This window comes from Gorilla gorilla, chromosome 2, assembly GCF_029281585.2.
Source record: "Gorilla gorilla gorilla isolate KB3781 chromosome 2, NHGRI_mGorGor1-v2.1_pri, whole genome shotgun sequence".
NCBI classification, from domain to species: Eukaryota; Metazoa; Chordata; class Mammalia; order Primates; family Hominidae; genus Gorilla; species Gorilla gorilla.
In genome coordinates this window covers 17333388-17355243 of record NC_086017.1, presented here as the reverse complement: position 1 = coordinate 17355243, position 21856 = coordinate 17333388, and the positions used below count along the sequence as shown (strand labels likewise).

At 38.7% G+C, this 21856-nt stretch overlaps 1 protein-coding gene and 1 long non-coding RNA gene across 6 annotated transcripts in view; one reads left to right on the top strand and one right to left on the bottom strand.

Annotated features, from left to right (window-relative positions):
* Positions 1 to 21262, top strand: part of LOC134758028 (uncharacterized) — a 94474-nt gene extending 73212 nt beyond the window's left edge. For both annotated transcript variants that reach the window (XR_010132746.1, XR_010132748.1), the window contains exons 2-3: positions 20730 to 20846; positions 20995 to 21262. This is a non-coding gene — a long non-coding RNA (uncharacterized lncRNA). The remainder of the gene's footprint in view (positions 1 to 20729; positions 20847 to 20994) is intronic.
* GRM7 (glutamate metabotropic receptor 7) overlaps positions 1 to 21856 on the bottom strand; it is an 892306-nt gene that overhangs the window by 200861 nt on the left and 669589 nt on the right. The window lies entirely within an intron of this gene.

Genomic DNA, 21856 nt, shown 5'->3' with positions numbered 1-21856 from the left:
CATATCTGTGAATTTGTTTCCAAGCTTTATTAACATATTGAATAATCTATATGTACTTCTTCAACTTGCTTTTTCTTCTACTGAATATTATGTTTTAAAGATTCATCTATGCCCTTGCCTATACCTATAATTCTTTCCTTTTTACTGCTGTGTATTATTCCAGTGTCTGAATATACTGCAAATTTTTAATAATCCATTCTTCTGCCAATGGATATCACTTGCTGGATGAATTAAATAATTTCTCAGGGAGTCTATTTTGTCTTTTTTACATATCTTTTTGTAATTGATATAAAAATCACATACATCAAATCTGCCATTTTAAAAGATGTAAGTCAGTGGCTTAAAGTATTTCCAAAGTTATGCACCATCACTACTATCTAATTTTAGAACATTTCATCACTGCAAAGAAAACCCCATATTCATTAGCAGTCACTTCCCATTCTCATTTCACCTTAGTCCTGCCAGCCACTAATCTACTGTCTTTATGGATTTGCCTATTTGGACATTTTATATGAATGAATTCATATATGTTTTTGGGTATCTAGCTACTTTCACTTAGCATAATGTTTTCAAGTATAATTCCTACTGAAGCATGCATTATTGCATCATTCCTTTTTTACCATCAAGTATTTCATTGAATAAGAATATGCTACATTTTACTTCTTCACTCATCAGTTGATGAACAATTGGGTAATTTCCACTCTTTGGCTATTATAAATAATGGTGCTGTGAACATTTATGTCCAAGTCTTGTGTGGACATATGCTTTCAATTCTCTTGGGTAGATACCTAAGAATGGAGTTGCTGGGTCATCTCATTATCCCATTTTTAACATTTTGAAAAAATATAAAACTGTTTTCTAAAGCAACCGTTCAATGTGGCATTCCCACAGTGACCTATGTGAATTATGATTTCTCCACATTCTTGTCAATACTTGTTATAGTGTGCCTTTTGATTAAAAACATGATCTTATTTTTATAATGGAATTATAATAAAATCTATTTTTCAAAGTTATTAAAAGGAACATTTAATATAATAGAAATCAAAGTACTTTCTAAATTACTGGTTAGCCTTGTTATACTGATGAAGTCAAGGAAAGTCCATACAGAGAGTATTTCTTTAGTGTGCCACAGACATACACACAATATTTTAGTGATTCAGTAATACAAGACACCTTTGAAATTCAATTCAGTGCCAATATCATTCACAATTCCCATGAACTCTTAAAGTTAAAAGATCCCTAGTGTTTAAAGAATTTAACTCCTCCTTCTGCATTTCAGTGGTCTGCTTTTCCCAGGTTGTCTGTGATGAGTGAGAGACTTTTTTTTTTTTTTTTTTTTGAGACAGAGTCTTGCTCTGTCGCCCAGGCTGGAGTGCAGTGGCGCGATCTCAACTCACTGCAACCTCCACCTCCCAGGTTCAAGCAGTTCCCTGCCTCAGCTTCCTGAGTAGCTGGGATTACAGGCACCTGCCACCATGCCTGGATAATTTTTGTATTTTTAGTAGAGACGGGGTTTCACCATCTTCACCAGGCTAGTCTTGAACTCCGGACCTCGTGATCCACCCACCTCGGCCTCCCAAAGTGCTGGGATTACAGGCGTGAGCCACCACACCTGGCTGAGAGATTGGTTTTAAAGAAAGCACAGAGAACTTCAGCAAAATGTTTAGAAGAACTTCCTGATCGTAAGGTGAAAAGCACATCTTTTTCATGGAATTATGCACGCTGTTCTTGTGACATTTTTTAAGAAACTCATAAAGCCTTGCCAGAGGCTGGGGAATAAATGCTAGGATGAGGGTTTGGTGGAGAGTGGTATAGCCCACCCAGCTATTGTAGTCTCACAGTTCTCTGCTGATATGGTTACAATAAATCACCTCAACAGACATGGTCTATTGCCTTTGGGTATTTAGAATCCCAGATCTCATCTATAAGAATCAACCATCTGAAAGTTAATTTTAGAGGTCCATGAAGAGGAACCAAATTTTGCATCATTTGGCAAAGGGACAGTTAATTTTGGTGTGGGGCTGCTGAGAGTTCCTCTCAGAAACGTAAATGCACAGTGCAGTAAGAATTTGGATTTTCTCTTACCAGTTGTAGTCAAGCACGAAATCACATCCTCTCTACCAAGTCCCTATTCTGATAACCTGCTTAATAACATAAGTTTATCTGGCATCTGTTCACTTGATTTTAACAAAAACAGAAATAACAAGATCCATGATAGGTTGCACCTGCGAAACAGCCAATATGCCTTCTGAATCTTCAAAAACCGATTAAACTGTGTTTAGTTGTACATGCTTTTTATCACTTTTTTTTTGGTGGCTGTGGTACAGCATATTGCTATAATACTCAGACAACTTGCAGGCACTCAGTGATGTTTACTGATTTGAATACAATTTTACTAATATTTTAAAACTGCCAACATCTCTATAAGCTTTTACCAAAAAAGACTTCTGATTACATTAAACCTTGATGTTTTTCATCCTTGTGAAAAGAGAGAGTTTTGCTGATGCAGATTCCCTGGCCTGGTATGGTTGTTTGTAGCCCCGGAGCAGGAACAGCTAAAGCAAGCCATAGACGAAGTCATGAGTATCAAAATACAGTAACGGGCCGAACATGGTGGCTCATGCCGGTAATCCCAGCACTTTGGGAGGCTGAGGCGTGCAGATCATCTGAGGTCTGGAGTTTGAGACCAGCCTGGCCAACATGGTGAAACTCCATCTCTACTAAAAAAATACAAACATTAGCTGGGCGTGGTTGCGCACTCTTGTAATCCCAGCTTCTCAGGAGGCTGAGGCAGGAGAATCATTTGAACCTGGGAGGTAGAGGTTGCAGTGAGCTGAAATTGTGTCATTGCACTCCAGCCTGGGCAACAAAAGTGAAACTTCGTCTCAAAAAATAATAATAAAAATAAAATAAAATGCAGTAACAACCTAGGCAGAAACTCCTGGTTAACCATGGAATCAGCATAAACAAGTAGATGATAAGCTCAAACCAGTTAAATTTTGGATACTGCTGCTGAGAACATTCCTTCCAAATACTATTTTCATCTTGCCCAGACTATTCTGGTGGGGAGCGGGGAAACAAAACATAACTCAGCTGAAGCTCTATTTTTTGCTATGTTGACTCAGACTGCAGACCATATTGGCCTACATCAGTAGTTCTTACAATTTAGTGGGCCTATTAGTCAAAAGCGATAGACTTTCTCATCTGAAGATATACATCTGCATGCCTAGATGAATAATCTACACTAAAACACTCAGTTCCTGGGCCACCTTCCCTGCCAGCCTGAGTTCCAAAGGAGAGTAAGCTTATGCATTCCACCTTTGTAGAATAAGCCCTCCTAACCCAGTGCCTGCACAGATTCTAAGTATTTTATGGAACTGACCTAAAGTCTAATCAATGCAGCAATTGTTTTGGTAAACACAACATGAAAAATAAGTGCTTGTGGACCTTTACATTGAGACTGGGATAGTAGTTAAACCTAGTCATTTGCCTTATTGATTGACTAGTGGATAGATTTATTTTTGGAAGAGTTTCTATCAAGTTCCTTGAATCTGCTATGGTAGACACCCCTGTCTGTCTCAAGCCACACAATCAGACACACTGAGGTTCTAAAACAGCTTCTTAATAGAACCAAAGATTCATTGTCCCTTTGCTAAAGTAGCCCTTTTGGGTTAGCCTGAGCTGAGAGTTGAGGACCGTAGTTTTAGTTAAGAGGGTAGATGCCTTGAAAAGTCAATCCATCAATAAATAAATAAAAGGGAGGAAAGAAGAAGAGATTAAAATCAGGAAGTGAAGAAGAAGAGTGGGCCAAAAGAGGAGAGAGAACTCAAGCTTAGAGGTGTGTATAATCATGCTCAAGTTTATACAGCTGGCCTGGTGCTCTGTCCTCACACACTCCTCCAGACATCACCTGCAGCTCTGAAGAGCCATTCTGGTGTGTGCTGTAAACTTCTTTCGTCAAGCATCTGTGCCCCTTTCCTGATGATTTTCTCTGGCCACAGGAGCTTGTCTTGCCCATGGAAGCAACATTTCAGAAATGTTGGAAAGTTAACACCATGTATGAGTTATCCATTATTCCATAAAAATTACCCCAAGTGTAGTAACTTAACAAATATTTATTATTATCTCACACTATTTATGAGGGTGAGAAATCTGGGAGAAACATAGTCAAATGATTCTATCTCAAATTCTCTAATGAGACTGCACCTTGAAGGGCTGGTCACAGCTACAGTCACATGAATGCTGAATTGGGGCTGAAGGATCCACTTCCAAGATCACTGACTCAAGGCTGTGGGCAGGAGGCCAATATGAGCCAAATGAGCCTGTGCATTTGGCTTCCTCAATGGCAGTTGGCTGCCCCCAAGCTAGTGATCTAAGAGAGAAAACAATGTAGAAGTCATGCTGTCTGTCATAACCTAGCCTCAGCAGTGACATCCTATCACCTGTGCCATATTCTGTTGGTTGCACAGACCAATCCTGATATATTAGGGGAACAGATTACACAAGGGCATAAATACCAAATACTATGAGGCAGATATTTTTGAGGGTCATCTTGTTGGCTGGCTTCCACATGTCCCCAGAATTAGTCCTTATGTAATGAGAAATAGGAGTCATTGGATTAAATACCCCAGTTTTTGTTCGTTGCTGAGACAATTCCAAGTTGCTTCCTACAAAGCCCTTCATGTAGATCCTGGTGAACTGAAGTCCCAGCTACCAATACTGGTAATAGTTATTGGTTTTCTTCTGTTCCTCATTATCTTACCAGGCTTCCTGGGATTATCTAACAAATTGATAAGTGATCTCAAACTTATTTGGAAACCCAAATTAAGATAGCTAAAAAGGAGCAGGCTTCAGAAACCAAGTCCCAGCATTCTGATTCCAGAGCCCATCATCTGAGCCACCACACACTTTTGGTACTAGGAGTGGGTTAAAAAGAGTTACAAACATATGTCTACCATTCTTGTATGCTGTCTCCCAAGAAGCCCTATTAGAGGAGCACCAGTTTCTCTCCTGAAACATCTTGAGGAGCAGGGCTCCTATGAACCCACATGTAGGTGTTTTGAAGTTACTTCCCGCCTTACGCAGATGCAGACCCCTGGATTTGTTCTTGCAGGTGGATAATGTCCTTGTGGGATGATGCTTTCCTCAGGGTGGACACAAGTATCTGCCAAGGTGCATGGTTTGACAAGTAAAACATGGGCTGGATTTAAATCCCCTTTGGACTCTGTAGCTTGGGTAACTTACACAGTATCTTTATTGAGTAAAATTCCCCAGGTATGTTTTCTGCACAATTGTATGGTTAGAGCAATATTAATTGTTGGTCTCCCTGTGCATGAAGAGTAAAGAGTCCAGCTCTTCAATGCCTGACAGAGACTCTTACTATGAAGGGAAGGAAATTAGAGCATATGGAGGTTAAGTGTTCTTCCCAATACTGCAAAGGCAGTAATTGGAAGAGCTGTCAGTTGAATTATGGAGGAAGCCAGGTGAATGAAGGTGCCTCCTGTGTCTATGGTTCTGAGCTTTCCTTGGGCCTACCATGATTTCTAAGCCTTCTCCACACCCAGTAGTGGTCACCTCAGCCAGCTCCTAGGACTACTTTATAACTATATTACATTTTTTTACTAAAGGAATCAATCCTCTTGGTTATCTTCCTAATGTTCATTATTTCCCCTATCTGTTCCAAATGAAACCCTGTTATTTTTTTCTTTTTCTTTTTTCTTTTTTTTTCAGGTATCCATCCTCCTCCAGTTGCGTCAGCCCTGTCAGGTGGATCCTCTAAGTCAGTCATGATTGTCTCATTTCCTGAGACACGAATTGTCTGGGGGATTGGTATATACAAGATTCTAACAAAAGACTCCCTCAAACATGCACAGAATATTTGGGAAATATTTTCTCACTTTAAAAAGACACATAGGAAGAAATGGCAATTGATCCGTCAGTGCATAGTCATTTCTGGATGTAACACCTGATACTCCCACAAATACTCTAGCAGTAAGAGAAGTTAGCTGAAGGACACATAGCAAAACAAGAGTGGAAAAGTGGAAAGAGGGCAATAGCCTGCATGTACATTCTCATGACATTGGAATGTGGAATCAACCACCCCCCAGAACACCCTATGATGTTCCCATTATATAAGAAAATGCATTTCCTTAATAGCCGTGTTTTTCTATTGCCAAAGATTTCTCGATAGATTCACCAGCTGTGACACCTCTGGATTTCCACATATTGTATTCTGTTTTTACTTACTTGTCATATTGCCAACAACTAGATATGTACTCTGTAAAGATAAGGAGTGGGTCTTCAACTATATATTCCATATAGAATTCAGGGCCCTGTTTATTATAGCTCCTGAATAAATGGAATAACTACAACCACTGAAATTTAACTCACACTTTAAAGGGACTTTTTAAGGTGAAATGAAACACTTGGATTCTGGGTGGGGCCTTGGAAATGTTATTTCTGAGTCTTAGTTTCCTCATCTAAGAAATGAGGTAGTAAAGCATAGTGGTTAAAAACACAAGATATGGAATTACCCAGACATGCGTTCAAATCCTGATCCTACAGTATTCTAAGAGGGCAAGTTTCTTCACTTCTCCATGCCACAGTTTTCTCATGTGTAGAATTAGGCAATAGTACGTATCTCAAAATGTGGTTGTAAGGCTTCAATGAGGTTGTATATTTAAAGTATTCAGCACTTTCGGCTGGGCGCCATGGCTCACGCCTGTAACCCCAGCACTTTGGGAGGCTGAAGAAGGCAGCTTAGTTGAGATCAGGAGTTCAAGACCAGCCTGGCCAATATGTTGAAACCCTGTCTATACTAAAAGCACAAAAATTAGCCAGGCGTGGTGGTGTGTGCCTGTGGTCCCAGCTACTCAGAGTGCTGAGGCAGGAGAATCACTTGACCCAGGAGGCAGAGGTTGTAGTGAGCCAAGTTTGTGCCACTGCACTCCAGCCTTGGTAAAAGAGTGAGAGTCCATCTCAAAAAAAAAAAAAAAAAAGTACTCAGCCCTTTCTATGCCACATTTTAAATACTCAACTGATAAATCACTAGTTGGTTTTCTGTATGAGCATGGTAAAAATTTACAACATAACATCTACCATGTGGTAGGAACGTAGTAAATCAGTAAGGAAAAAATTACTGATATGAGTCTTGGCTATGAGGCTGAGATGGCACAGCTCCTATTACCCTTTTGAATTAGGGAAATTTGGCAGTTGAACATAGGCCGTGGCAGTATTTCTTACCAGTGGGAATTAAATATTGATTTCATTTTCACTTCATTGAGTCTCCTATTGATTTCAACAAGGAAGATGACAGTCAATCACTAAACAGACATTCAGTAAATATCAGGAAAGTTTGTTTTTCCTTCAGGATTGGGGTTTCCTCTGGATTGCCAGAGCCCTTTTGTGAAGCTACACAGCTTATTGGAGAGCCTGGCTTGCTCCTTGGGGCCACAGGCATAAAGATGAATTAGCCATCATAGTTGCCCTTAAGCACCTAACATCCTCTAAACACTGGTTTAGTTGTGTCTCAGAGATTCTGGTACATTGTGGTCTTTGTTTTCATTAGTTTCAAAGAACTTATTCATTTCTGCCTTAATTTCATTATTTACCCAGTAGTCATTTAGGAGCAGGTTGTTCATTTTCCATGTATTTGTGTGGTTTTGAGTGAGTTTCTTAATCGTGAGTTCTAATTTGATTGCACTGTGGTCTGAGAGAATGTTTGTGATATTTCTGTTCTTTTGCATTTGCTGAGGAATGTTTCACTTCTAATTATGTAGTCAACTTTAGAATAAACGCAAAGTGGTGCTGAGAAGAATGTATATTCTGTTGATGTGGGGTGGAGAGTTCTGTAGATGTCTATTCGGTCTGCTTGGTCCAGAGCTGAATTCAAGTCTGGAATATCCTTGTTAATTTTCTGTCTTGTTGATCTGTCTAATATTGACAGTGGGGTGTTAAATTCTCCGTTATTGTGTGGGAGTCTAAGTCTCTTTGTTGGTCTCTAAGAACATGCTTTATGAATCTGGGTGCTCCTGCACTGGGGGCATATGTATTTAGGATAGTCAGCTCTTCTTGTTGCATTGATCCCTTTACCATTATGTAATGCCATTCTGTGTCTTTTTTTTTTTTATCTTTGTTGGTTTAAAGTCTGTTTTATCAGAGACTAGGATGGCAACCCCTGCTTTTTTTTTTTTTTTTTTTTTTTTTTGCTTTCCCTTTGCTTGGTAAATATTCCTCCATCCCCTTATAGCACTAAATGCCCACAGGAGAAATCAGGAAAGATCTAAAATTGACACCCTAACATCACAATTTAAAGAAGTAGGAAACAAGAGCAAACAAATTCAAAAGCTAGCAGAAGACAAGAAATAACTAAGATCAGAGCAGAACTGAAGGAGATAGAGACACAAAAATCCCTTCAAAAAATCAATGAGTCCAGGAACTGGTTTTCTGAAAAGATTAACAAAATAGATAGACTGCTAGCCAGACTAATAAAAAAGAAAAGAGAGAAGAATCAAATAGACACAATAAAAAATAATAAAGGGGATATCACCACTGATCCCCCAGAAATACAAACTACCATCAGAGAACACTATAAACATCTCTACGCAAATAAACTAGAAAATCTAGAAGAAATGGATAAATTCCTGGACACATACACCCTCCAAAACTAAACCAGGAAGAAGTTGAATCCCTGAATAGACCAATAACAAGTTCTGAAATTGAGGCAGAAATTAATAACCTACCGACCGAGAAAAGCCCAAGACCAGACGGATTCACAGCCGAATTAATTTTACCAGAGGTACAAAGAGGAGCTGGTACCATTCCTTCTGAAACTATTCCAAACAACAGAAAAAGAGGGACTCCTCCCTAACTCATTTTATGAGGCCAGTATCATCCTGATACCAAAACCTGGAAGAGACACAACAAAAAAAGAAAATTTCAGGCCAATATCCTTGATGAACATCTATGCGAAAATCCTCAAAAAAATACTAGCAAACCAAATCCAGCAGCACGTGCAAAAAACTAGGTACTGATGGAATGTATCTCAAAATAATAAGAGCTATTTATGACAAACCCACAGACAATAACATACTGAATGGGTAAAAGGTGGAAGCGTTCCCTTTGAAAACCAGCACAAGACAAGGATGCCCTCTCTCCCCACTCCTATTCAACATAGTATTGGAAGTTCTGCCCAGGGCAATCAGGTAAGAGAAAGAAATAAAGGGTATTCAAATAGGAAGAGAGGAAGTCAAATTGTCTCTGTTTGCAGATTACATGATTGTCTATTTAGAAAACCTCATCGTCTCAGCCCCAAATTGACTTAAGCTGATAAGCTACTTCAGCAGTCTCAGGATAAAAAATCAATATGCAAAAATCACAAGCATTCCTATACACCTATAATAGAGAGCCAAATCATGAGTGAACTCCCATTGACAATTGCTACAAGACAATTAAATACCTAGGAATACAACTTACAAGGGATGTGAAGGACCCCTTCAAGGAGAACTACAAACCACTGCTCAAGGAAATAAGAGAGGACACAAACAAATGGAAAAACATTCCATGCTCATGGATAAGAAGAATCAATATCATGAAAATGGCCATACTGCCCAAACTAATCTATAGATTCAATGGTATCCCCATCCTGCTAATATACTACAAGGCTACAGTAACCCAAACAGCATGGTACTGGTACCAAAACAGAGATATAGACCAATGGTACAGAAAAAAAGGCCTCAGATATAATGCCACATATCTACAACCATCTGATCTTTGACAAACCTGACAAAAACAAGCAATGGGGAAGATTCCCTGTTTAATAAATGGTGTTGGGAAAACTGGGTAGCCAGTTGCAGAAAACTGAAACTGGACCTCTTCCTTACACCTTATACAAAAATTAACTCAAGATGGATAAAAGACTTAAACATAAGACCTAAAACATAAAACCCGAGAAGAAATTGTAGGCAATACCATTCAGGACATAGGCATGGGCAAAGACTTCATGACTAAAACACCAAAAGTAATTGCAACAAAAGCCAAAATTGACAAATGGGATCTAATTAAACTAAAGGGCTTCTACACAGCAGAAGAAACTATCATCAGAGTGAACAGGCAACCTACAGAATGGGAGAAAATTTTTGTAATCTATCCATCTGACAATATCCATCTGGCTAATATCCAGAATCCACAAAGAAACAAATTTACAGGAAAAAAACAAACAGCCCCATCAAAAAATGGGCAAAAGATAAGAACAGACACTTCTCAAAAGAAGGCATTTATGTGGCCAAGAAACATGAAAAAAAAGCCCATCATCACTGGTCATTAGAGAAATGCAAATCAAAACCACAATGAGCTATCATCTCATGCCAGTTAGAATGGCGATCATTAAAAAGTCAGGAAACAATAGATGCTGGAGAGAATGTGGAGAAATAGGAACACTTTTATACTGTTGGTAGGAGTGTAAATCAGTTCAACCATTGTGGAAGACAGTGTGGCAATTCCTCAAGGATCTAGAACCAGAAATACCATTTGACCCAGAAATCCCATTGCTGAGTATAAACCCAAAGGATTATAAATCATTCTACTATAAAGACACATGCACACATTTGTTTATTGCAGCACTGTTCACAATAGCAAAGTCTTGGAACCAACCCAAATGTCCATCAATGATAGACTGGATAAAGAAAATGTGGCACATATACAACATAGGGAATACTATGCAGCCATAAAAAGGATAAGTTCATGTCCTTTGCAGTGACATGGATGAAGCTGACAACCATCATTCTCAGCAAAATAACACAGGAACAGAAAACCAAACACTGCATGTTCTCACTTATAATTGGGAGTTGAACAATGAGAACACATGGACACAAGGAGGGGAACATCACACACCAGGGCCTGTCGGGGGGTGGGGGGCTAGGGGAGGGATAGCATTAGGAGAAATACCTAATGTAGATGACAGGTTGATGGGTGCTGCAAACCACCATGGCACGTGTATACCTATGTCACAAACCTGCACGTTCTGCACATGTATCCCAAAACTTAAAAGTATAAAAAGAAATAAATAAAATGTTGAACTGACAAAAAAAAAAAAAAAAAAAAAGAAAAGGACCTAACAGCCAGTGGTCTCCTGATTTAAAACAACAACAACAACAACAGCAGCTTATTTGTTCCCCAGGTTGAGTCTTTTGAGAATGGCCATAATTTTTCAGTCATGCCAGGAGTGGTCATTCTTAGGACAGGGCTGGTAGGGGTACCAGGATCAAGGGTTTGATTAGACATTGAGGATTGAGAGTAGAAACAATAAAAACAATATCTTAAGGCAGGTTGATGAACCTTGAGCAAAATGCAAAGGTGTTCATGCATTCAGGGAATCATACAGGCAACGGGCTAGGAACCAAGTTATGAGAACAAAGGAGAGCCTATGAAAAAGCCATGGAGCAAAAACATTTGACAATACGTGTCCGTTAAGAGTCTCTATAATGTTAATGACCTTGACCCAATAATTCTACTCTTAAGACTCTCTCCTAAACAAATAAGGAATTTCTGTCCATATAACAGACTTCCCTTGCAGTGTCTCCTTGCTATGCCAAATCCCAAAACTTGAATGGATGTGCGAATAGACAGCTGGCTTGCTAGGTGAATAGATGGATTCTTTCATTCCAAAGTGCCTCTTAAGAACCAGAAGCTATCACAAAGATTCCTTCAACAAACCTTAACTGAAACCTATCATGTGTCAGTAATTAGGCTACATACTGGAGATGTATTAATTCACTGCAATAATTATTTGATGACTAATAGGAGCTTGGCACTATTCTAGACAATAAGACGCTCATAATAAAGGGCTCTCAAACTTTACCACAAAATATTTTTGAAAGATTCTTGCAAAAATATTCAGTTTCCAGACTTCAACACCCGCTGACAATATTAGACAGATCAAGGTAGAAAACTAACAAAAAAGTTCTTAAGTTTGACACTTGACTAATTAGACCTAATAGATATCTACACAACATACTACTCAACAATTACAGAATATGCATTCTTCCCACTTGCACATGAACATACTCTAAGATTGACCATGTGCAATGTCATTAAGCAAGTCTCAATAAATTTAAAAAAACTAAATCATACCAAGCATATTCTCAGATCACAGTGGAATAAAAATAGAAATCAATACAAAAAGGAACTCTCAAAACCACACAATTACAGGGAAACTAAACAATTTGTCCTGAATAAATTTTGAGTAAACAACAAAATTAGGGCAGAAATAAAAAAAAATATTTAAAAAAAATGAAAATGCAGACACAACATACCAAGACGTCTGATATGTAGCAAAAGCAGTGTTAAGAGGAAAGTTTATAGTGCTAAATGCCTACATCAAAAAGAAAGATCTCAAACTGACAATTTAACCTTGCAGCTAAAGGAACTATAAAAACAAGAACAAACTAAACACAAAGCTAGCAGAAGAAAAAAAAATAACTAAAAGCCAAGCAGAATTAAATACAACTGAGACCCCAAAAATCATACATACGATCAATGAAGGAAAAGTTGGTTCTTTGAAAGTGTAAGCAATATCAATAGACCATTAGTTGAATTAACAAAGTAAAAGGAAGACTCAAATGAGCAAAATCAGAAACAGTGAAAGTGACATTACAACCAATTCCACAGAAATACAAAAGATTCTCAGAGACTATTATGAACACCTTTATAAACACAAACAAGAAAATCTAGAGAAAGTTAATAAATTCCTGAAAATACACAACCTTCCAAGATTTAATCAGGAAGAAACTGAAACCCTCAACAGACCAATAATGAGTTCTATAATTGAATTAGTAATAAAAATATCTACCAACCAAAACAACGCCCTGGACCACGTGGATTAACAGCTGAATCCCACCAGATGTACAAAGAAGAGCTGGTACCAATCCTACGGAAACTACACCACAAAATTAAGGAGGAGGGATTTCTCTCTTATTCTGTGAAACCAGTATTATGCTTATACTAAAATCAGGCAAAGATGCAACAAAAAAATAAAACAATGTGTCAGTACCCCTGATTAACATAGATGCAGCAATTCTCAACAAAATACCAGCAAAATGAAACCAGTAGCACATCAGAAAGTTAATTCAACACAATAAAGTGGGCTTTATTTCTGACATGCAAGTTTACTTCAACATACACAAGTCAATAAATGTGATTTAACACATAAACCGAATTTTAAAAAAAACCATGCAATCATCTCAATAGACACAGAAAACAAATTTGATAACATTCAACATCTTTTCATGATAAAAGCTCTAAAAAACTAGGCATCAAAGGAACACTCCTCAAAATAATGAGTCATTTATGACAAACCCATAGCCAATATCATACTAAAACAGCAACAGATAGATAGAAGTATTCCCCCTAAGAACTGGAACAAGATAAGGATGTCTACTCTCTCACTCCCATTCAATGTTAATACTGGAAATCCTATCCAGAGCCATCAGGCAATACAAAGAAATAAAAGGCATCCAACAGGAAAAGAGGAAATCAAATGATTTCTCTTCACCGATGATATTATTCTATACATTGGAAACTGTAAAGACTCCACGAAAAGACTCCTAGATCCAACAAACAACTTCAGTAAAGTTTTAGGATACAAAATCAATGTAAAAAAAATCAGTAGCATTTCTATACACCAGTAACATTCAAGCTGAAAGCAAAATGAAGAATATAATCCCATTTACAATAGCCACAAAAGAATAAAATACCTACAAATACTTATAACCAAGGAGGTGAAAGATCTCTAGAAAGAGAACTATAAAAAATTGCTGAAATAAATCATAGAAAACAAAAGAAAAAATGTCCCTCTTTTATGGATTGGAAGAATGGATATTGTTAAAATGTTCATACTGCTCAAAGCAATGTATGGATTCAATGCTATTCCTATCAAATTACCAACATCATTTTTCATAGAATTAGAAAAAAGAATTCTAAAATTTTTATAGAACTAAAAAGAGCCACGACAGACAAAGAAATCTGAAGTAAAAAGAACAAAGCCAGATGAATCACATCACCTGACTTCAAACTATACTATAAGACTACAGTAACCAAAACAACATGGTACTGTTAAGAAAAAAATGCACAAAAGCCAATAAAACAATATAGAAAACTCAGAAGAAAAGCCACACACCTACAATCAACTTATCTTTGACAATGTTGATAAAAATAAACAATAGGGAAAGGACTTCCTATTCAATGAATGGTGCTGAAAAAATTACCTAACCATACACAGGAGCATAAAACTAGACCTCTACCTCTCACCACATACAAAAATTAACTCAAGATGAGTTAAAAACTTAAATGTTAAAACCTCCAACTATAAAAATCCTGGAAGAAAACCGAGGAAATACTCTCCTGGACATCAGCCTAGGCAATGAATTTATGACTAAGTCCTCAAAAGCAAACAAAAACAAAAATTGACAGTTAAGAACTAATTAAACTAAAGAACTTTTGCACAGCAAAAGAAACCACCAATGGAGTAAACAGACAACTTACAGAACTGGAGAAAGTATTTGTAAACTATGCATTCAACAATGGACTAATATCCATAATCTATAAGAAACTTAAATCAAGGAAAAAAGCATTAAAAAGTGGTCAAAGAACATGAACAGACACTTCTTAAAAGAAGGCATACAAGCAGCCAATAAGTATGGGGAAAAAAAAGCTTTACATCACCAGTTGGCAGAGAGACACTAATCAAAACCACTATGTGATACCTTCTCATGCCAGTCAGAATGGCTATTATTAAAAGGTCAAAAAATAACAGATGTTGGCAAGATTGCAGAGAAAAGGGAACACTTATACACTGTTGGCATGATTAGTTCAGACATTGTGGAAAGTAGTTTGGAGATTTCTCAAAGAACTAAAGATAGAATTACCATTCAACCCAGCAATCCCACTACTGGGTATCTACCCAAAGAAAAATAAATCATGCTATCAAAAAGACACATGTACTCATATGTTTTTCACAGTAGCAAAGACTTAAATCAATTCTGATGCCCATTGGTGGTGGATTGGATTAAAAACTGTGGTACGTAACATATATGCCATGGAATACTATGCAGCCATAAAAAAGAACAAAATCATTTCCTTTGCAGGAACATGGATGGAGCTGAAGGCTATTATCTTAAGTGAATCAATACAGAAATAAAAAACCAAATATCACATATTCTCACTTATAAGTGGGAGCTAAACATTGGATACACGTGGACATAAAGGTGAGACCACTAGTCACCAAGGAATCAAAAAGTGGGGAGGACGAGAGGAGAAAAAGGACTGAAAAACTTCCCACTGGGTACTGTGTTCCTTATTTGGGTGATGAAATCAATAGAAATCCAAACCTCAGCATCATTCAGTATACCCTTGCAACAAACCTTCACATATACCCCCTAAATAATTCATTCATACATACATACACATGAACATAAAAATGTAAAAATTCTGTTCCCAGCCAGGCTCTGTGATGGATACCTGTAATCCCAGCTACTTGAGAACCTGAAGCAGGTGGATCACTCGAGTCTAGGAGTTTGAAACCAGCCTGGGTAACATAGGGAGACCCCATCCCCCCAAAAACAAATCAGTTTCCTATACTCCATTCCCAAAGATTTGGATTCAGTTCACCTGGGCTGGAACCCAATACACTGTATTTTTAACACCAGAGAATTCTGACACGTGTACCATAGACTTTTTTATTTTATCATTATTATCCTTTAAGTTTTAGGGTACATGTGCACAATGTCCAGGTTAGTTACATATGTATACGTGTGCCATGCTGGTGTGCTGCACCCATTAACTCCTCATTTAGCATTAGGTATATCTCCTAATGCTATCCCTCCCCCCTCCCGCCACCCCTCAACAGTCCCCAGAGTGTGATGTTCCCCTTCCTGTGTCCATGTGTTCTCATTGTTCAGTTCCCACCTGTGAGTGAGAACATGCGGTGTTTGGTTTTTTGTCCTTGTGATAGTTTACTGAGACTGATGATTTCCAATTTCATCCATGTCCCTACAAAGGACATGAACTCATCATTTTTTATGGCTGCATAGTATTCCATGGTGTATATGTGCCACATTTTCTTAATCCAGTCTATCATTGTTGGACATTTGGGTTGGTTCCAAGTCTTTGCTATTGTGAATTGTGCCACAATAAACATACGTGTGCATGTGTCTCTATAGCAGCATGATTTATAGTCCTTTGGGTATATACCCAGTAATGGGATGGCTGGATCAAATGGTATTTCTAGTTCTAGATCCCTCAGGAATCACCACACTGACTTCCACAATGGTTGAACTAGTTTACAGTCCCACCAACAGTGTAAAAGTGTTCCTATTTCTCCACATCCTCTCCAGCACCTGTAGTTTCCTGACTTTTTAATGATGGCCATTCTAACTGGTGTGAGATGTTATCTCATTGTGGTTTTGATTTGCATTTCTCTGATGGCCAGTGATGGTGAGCATTTTTTCATGTGTTTTTTGGCTGCATAAATGTCTTCTTTTGAGAAGTGTCTGTTCATGTCCTTTGCCCACTTTTGGATGGGGTTGTTTGTTTTTTTCTTGTAAATTTGTTGGAGTTCATTGTAGATTCTGGATATTAGCCCTTTGTCAGATGAGTAGGTTGCGAAAATTTTCTTCCATTTTCTAGGTTGCCTGTTCACTCTGATGGTAGTTTCTTTTGCTGTGCAGAAGCTCTTTAGTTTAATTAGATCCCATTTGTCAATTTTGGCTTTTGTTGCCATTGCTTTTGGTGTTTTAGACATGAAGTCCTTGCCCATGCCTATGTCCTGAATGGTAGTGCCTAGGTTTTCTTCTAGGGTTTTTATGGTTTTAGGTCTAACGTTTAAGTCTTTAATCCGTCTGACTTTCTTTGAAGATCAGTGAATAGTGACTGAGAATATAATCTGAATTCACTTAGGGCTCATGCTGAATTCTCAGATCCAGCACCCTCCTAGCCACCGTGATCTCTCTAGGAGCAAGACAGAAGAAGAGGGGCTTTTTGAGGCTTTTTGGAGCTTATTACCTTGAAAAAGCATTAACAACAAAACCCAGAAAACTATGTTGAGAGACTACCCATACTTACCCTCAAAGTCTTGAAATTTTATAAAGTCCTCTATTTTTCTCAAAGTCCTATTTCCTGGAATCCTTCTTCTCCCCATCCCTGCATTTCCATATCTGTCCTTAATCCCACTATATCCCGATCCACCTATATGCTAATGCAACAGTGACCATGCCAGTCACAAAGGCAAAATTTGATGACTAGCTTTTCTAAAATAGTCTCTGTTGAGATCTTGAAGATTTCCTCCCATTTCTTAATGGCTTTTCTTGATGATATCATTGTCAGGAAAGTACATCCCTTGTAGTCTTCCCAGATTTGCTCATTTCCCTCAAATTTAAATGATGCATACTTTAAAACAGCACATTTATTATTTAAGTGCTATTAGCCCTGGCCTTTGATCCACATGATGGAATACAGCAGGAGTATACACTTCTACCAGCCCAGAGATGCCTGCTTAGCAGTCTGCATTAAAGTCCAGCCTAGCAAAACAGAGTACACATTGCCAGCAAAACTTACTTCCACATTCTTGTAGGTTCCGTTTGTTACAAGCAACCAGGAAGCCTGGTTTCAAGGATTAATTAGGGACATAGGGGAGAGGAAATAGGCAATTTCACTAAGGAAAAAAATTTTTCTATATATCAATTGCCCCTTCTCCTTTTCTGATCTTTTTGTTGAAAGGCACAATGTGAGACAACTGATGATAGTACCTTATCATGGAGTCACGGGAGAATATAAGAATGCGGTAAGTTGGAGAAAAAAGAAAAGAAACGTGTATGTCTTTGTTAGCTCCGCCTGCTGTAATAAAATACCATAGACTAAATACAATAGAAATTGCTTGAACAACAGAAATTTCTTTTTCCTAGATCTGAAGGCTGAGAAGTCTAAGATCAAGGTGCTGGCCAATTCATACAAGAGTCTTCTTTCTTTCTTGAGGACAGCTGCCTTCTTGCTGCGTCCTTACATGCAAAGGGAAAGAGAGAAAGAAAGGGAGAGAGGAGAAGAGAGAGCACTAGCTCTCTCTTGTTTCCTTGAAGAGTACTAATCCCATCATAAGGGGCACAGCTTTATTACCTCATCAAACCCTAAGTACCTCCCAAAGACCTCATCACAAAAATAGCATACCTTGGGGGTTAGGGCTTTGACGTACAAATTTCAGAGACACAACTCAGTTCATAGCCATGGATTTCACAGGCCATTCTGCCACCTACCAGCCTGTGATCTTGACATGTTACTTAATTCTTTCAGTCTTCTGCAAATCTGGAGAAATGAACTTGAGACGAAGTGAAAGTGTTCTGGAAGTCTTGGGATGTAGACACAGATATAACTACATCATAAATGTATGGAAAGAAATTTTCTGGCTGCCAAATATATGTGTGGATGTGGGGAGAATGTCAGGGGGTGGAGGCATAAACTGACCTCTGGAGGTGGGGAGGAGGGCAGGTGTCATAGCTCTACAAGGCAGTAGCAATGGGTGTGTTAATGGAAACGTAAGCATAGATAAGATGGTACATATGGAAGTACAAAGGAACATCTCAAGTTCCTGGGAGAATTGTTGAAGCAGAAAAAGAAGAGCAGGAACCTTTGACTGTTGTTCATTGCCTGTTTTTAGTTTGTTCAAACTGTAGTCTTCCTCCCCCTACCCCGAGTTGATTGCATTTGTACTTAGAGAAAAGATGTTATAGAATGACACAAGATTCAAATTACCAGATTTAGAAAGGCAAGGTCCAGTCATGTCACAATGATTTTGATCAGAAAGAGCCAGCCTATTCCACCATTTTCCCTTTATTTCCAGGTTAGACAAAGATTTCAGAGGCTATGGTCTAACACAAACCTGAATAGGCCTATGAACCTCCAAAATGAGCTGGGAGAAAGGGCAGCTGGAACCCTATATGAGTCACTTTCCAGGGTAAAGCCCAAGGAAGAGTGAGATTCTGAGTTCCACACTCCAACACAGAGAAGGAACAACAGAATAGAACTGTCCATGTGGTATGTGGAGGCAGGTGGGGCTCAAGGGACTTCATCTACCTCCCTTCAATCCATTCAGAATTGGGGAGCCATAAATGATTTTGCATGCAGAAAAGTGGTGAAAGACCTTGTCCCCACTGAGTTTCTATGTGTCTACTTGGGAGGGCTACTCGGCATTTTTTTTATCTAAAGAGCATAGCAGTATCTGAGAGGCAGACCTGAGAATATCCCTTGGTGAGGTTCATCAGACATGAACTCATGTCTAGAAAGAGGTATTATACATCTCCAGTGTGTCATGTGGAGGGATAATGATTGTCTTAGTCCATTAGAGCTGCCATCACACAATACTATTAACTGAGTGGTAATGTAGTTCTCATAGTTCCAAAGGTTGGGAAGTCCAAAATCAAGTTGCTGGCAGATTCAGTGTCTGGTGAGAGTCTGCTTTCTGGTTCTTAGATGTTGCCTTCTCTCCGTGACTTCACATGGTGGAAGGGGCAAGGGATCTTCCTTGCATCTCTTTTCTAAGGGCACTAATCACATTCACAGGGGCTTGCCTTTAGGCCTAATCATCTCGCCAAAGGCCTCACCTTCTACTACCATAACCTTGGGGATTAGGATTTCCACATGTGAATTTTAAGGGGATACAAACATTTAGACCATAGCAATGACCAAGAACTGCAGCTTTACCTGGCCATGCACCAAGGCTAGGGGAACATCGAAGGCACTGGGAACCTGGGAAAAGATGGGAAGCCAGGAGAGTGGCCTGCTCAACATCAGGTTCCACCACCCAGTGAAATAGTAAGCTCAAACTATAAATATAAACTTAGTCATTCAAAAATTATTTGGACACCTGAGTTTTTGGACTGATACTTGTATGCACTGCAACTGAACAATTATTATCAGTTTGACCCATTAGGAACAATAAAACCTGGATCCTAACCCACCTACAGCTCAGAATTTGAGTTGTGGGTTGGGGAAGGTATAGTAGGCGTCAAAGGAAAATGGAAAGAATCTGGGATATGTTAGGAGAGGAAATCCTCAAGCTTTAAATGTATTGCAGGGTGTGCAGCAAAGATGTGAAAACTAGAGTTGCCTTCACAATGAAGTGTCATACTATGTATGAGCTGACAGAAGCATTTCTGATGCCCCACTCAGGAAAATACACAAGTTGGATGATCTCCCTCAGGGAAATGGGATCTATTTTAAATGGGAATCTGAATGCTACAATTACAGCTCAGTTGTCTGTGTAACAACATTATGAGTCTTAAACAAGGGCACAGTATGAATCAGGCTCCGGGAAACCTGTCTTCTACACCCTGATCCACCTTACAAAATAAAAGGGAAATAAATAGTAGAATGTGAACTTGTGTTAGAGTCAGTTCTGAGTTTTAGGTATTTTATCGTGATGAACAAAATTAAAAGTCCCATGGTGGTGTTTTTTTATGTTTTTCAGGTCTAGAGAGTCTTTGAATTTAGAACATAAAGAAGCCAGAATATAGGAGAATTAAATGATGCAAGAAAGACCAGAAGTTAGGAGAATTAATAAGGGCAAGATGGGACTTTTATATGCCTAAGGTGGATATATACCTGGCTGCCCACAAAAGTGGCTCTTAAACCTATTAATTCAATAAGAACTTGCCTGCCTCCTTCTTATCTTCCTGCCTTTCCTTTAGGGCTCCAGCAACCATGGATAATGAGATTACCAAGCTCTTCTGGGAAGACAATGTGTTCCAACAATGGCCCGTTCCACATGCTTTCTTTATATGAGTGACACTCCTCTTTATCCACAAGTGAGATCTATGTACCTCTCCTTTGATCTGGGTGGGGGATAAAGATTATTTCATCCAATAGTCTATGGTAGTAATGATGCTGTATTGTTTTCCAAAGCTGAATCCTTGGACTATATCTTCCACCTGTCTCTCTTGATCGCATTCTTAGGATGTGTGCCCTGAGCAACAGCAACCATGCTGTGAAGAAGCACAAACCAGCCTAGACTGATAGATGGCATACAAAGGCTCACATGGAGTGGAACTGAGGTCCCCAGCCAGCAGCCAGCAGCCAGCCTCAACTACCAGCCCAGTGAGTGAATGAAGCTTCAAATGATTCTACCACTCAGCTTTTGATCCACTTCAGCTGTTGCCATGTAGCGCTAAGACAAGTTATCCCCACTAAATCCTGCCCAAATTACAGATTAATGAGCAAAACAAATTTGTCTTGTTTGAAGTTACTAAGCATCGGAACAATTTTTTTTTTATACTAAAGGTAACTGTTACTGAGAAACAGGTCTCAGGTGCCTGACATTACTCACACAAAATGATATAAATCTATTTTGAGATCATCAAAAATGACTCTAATTTTGCTTCATTGTTAACTTGGAATTATCTATGACCTCTTTAACTCCATGCCTTCTGCCCCAGTAAATTGCAAATAAATGAATGGTATTCTCTGAATTGAATATTAAGGTTAACTGAGAAGTCCCATGTAACAGCAAAAGTTCTAGACACAGACTATGTCCCAGATCAACAGACAGATTTCCAGCAGGAATGAAAATATAATGGCAAATATGTTTGGCATTTTTATTTTTTTAGACAGGGTCTCTCTTTGTCAACCAGTCTGGAGTGCAGTGGTGCTATCTCAGCTCACTGCAGCCTCTACCTCCTGAGTTTCAGCGATTCTCCTGCCTCAGCCTCCCAAATAGCCAGGATTACAGGCATGCACCACTACACCTGGCTAGCTAAGTATGTTTTATAGTGAAAGTAAAAGCTGTTAAGTTCTACTAAGAAATGGCTTACTTAAGCAA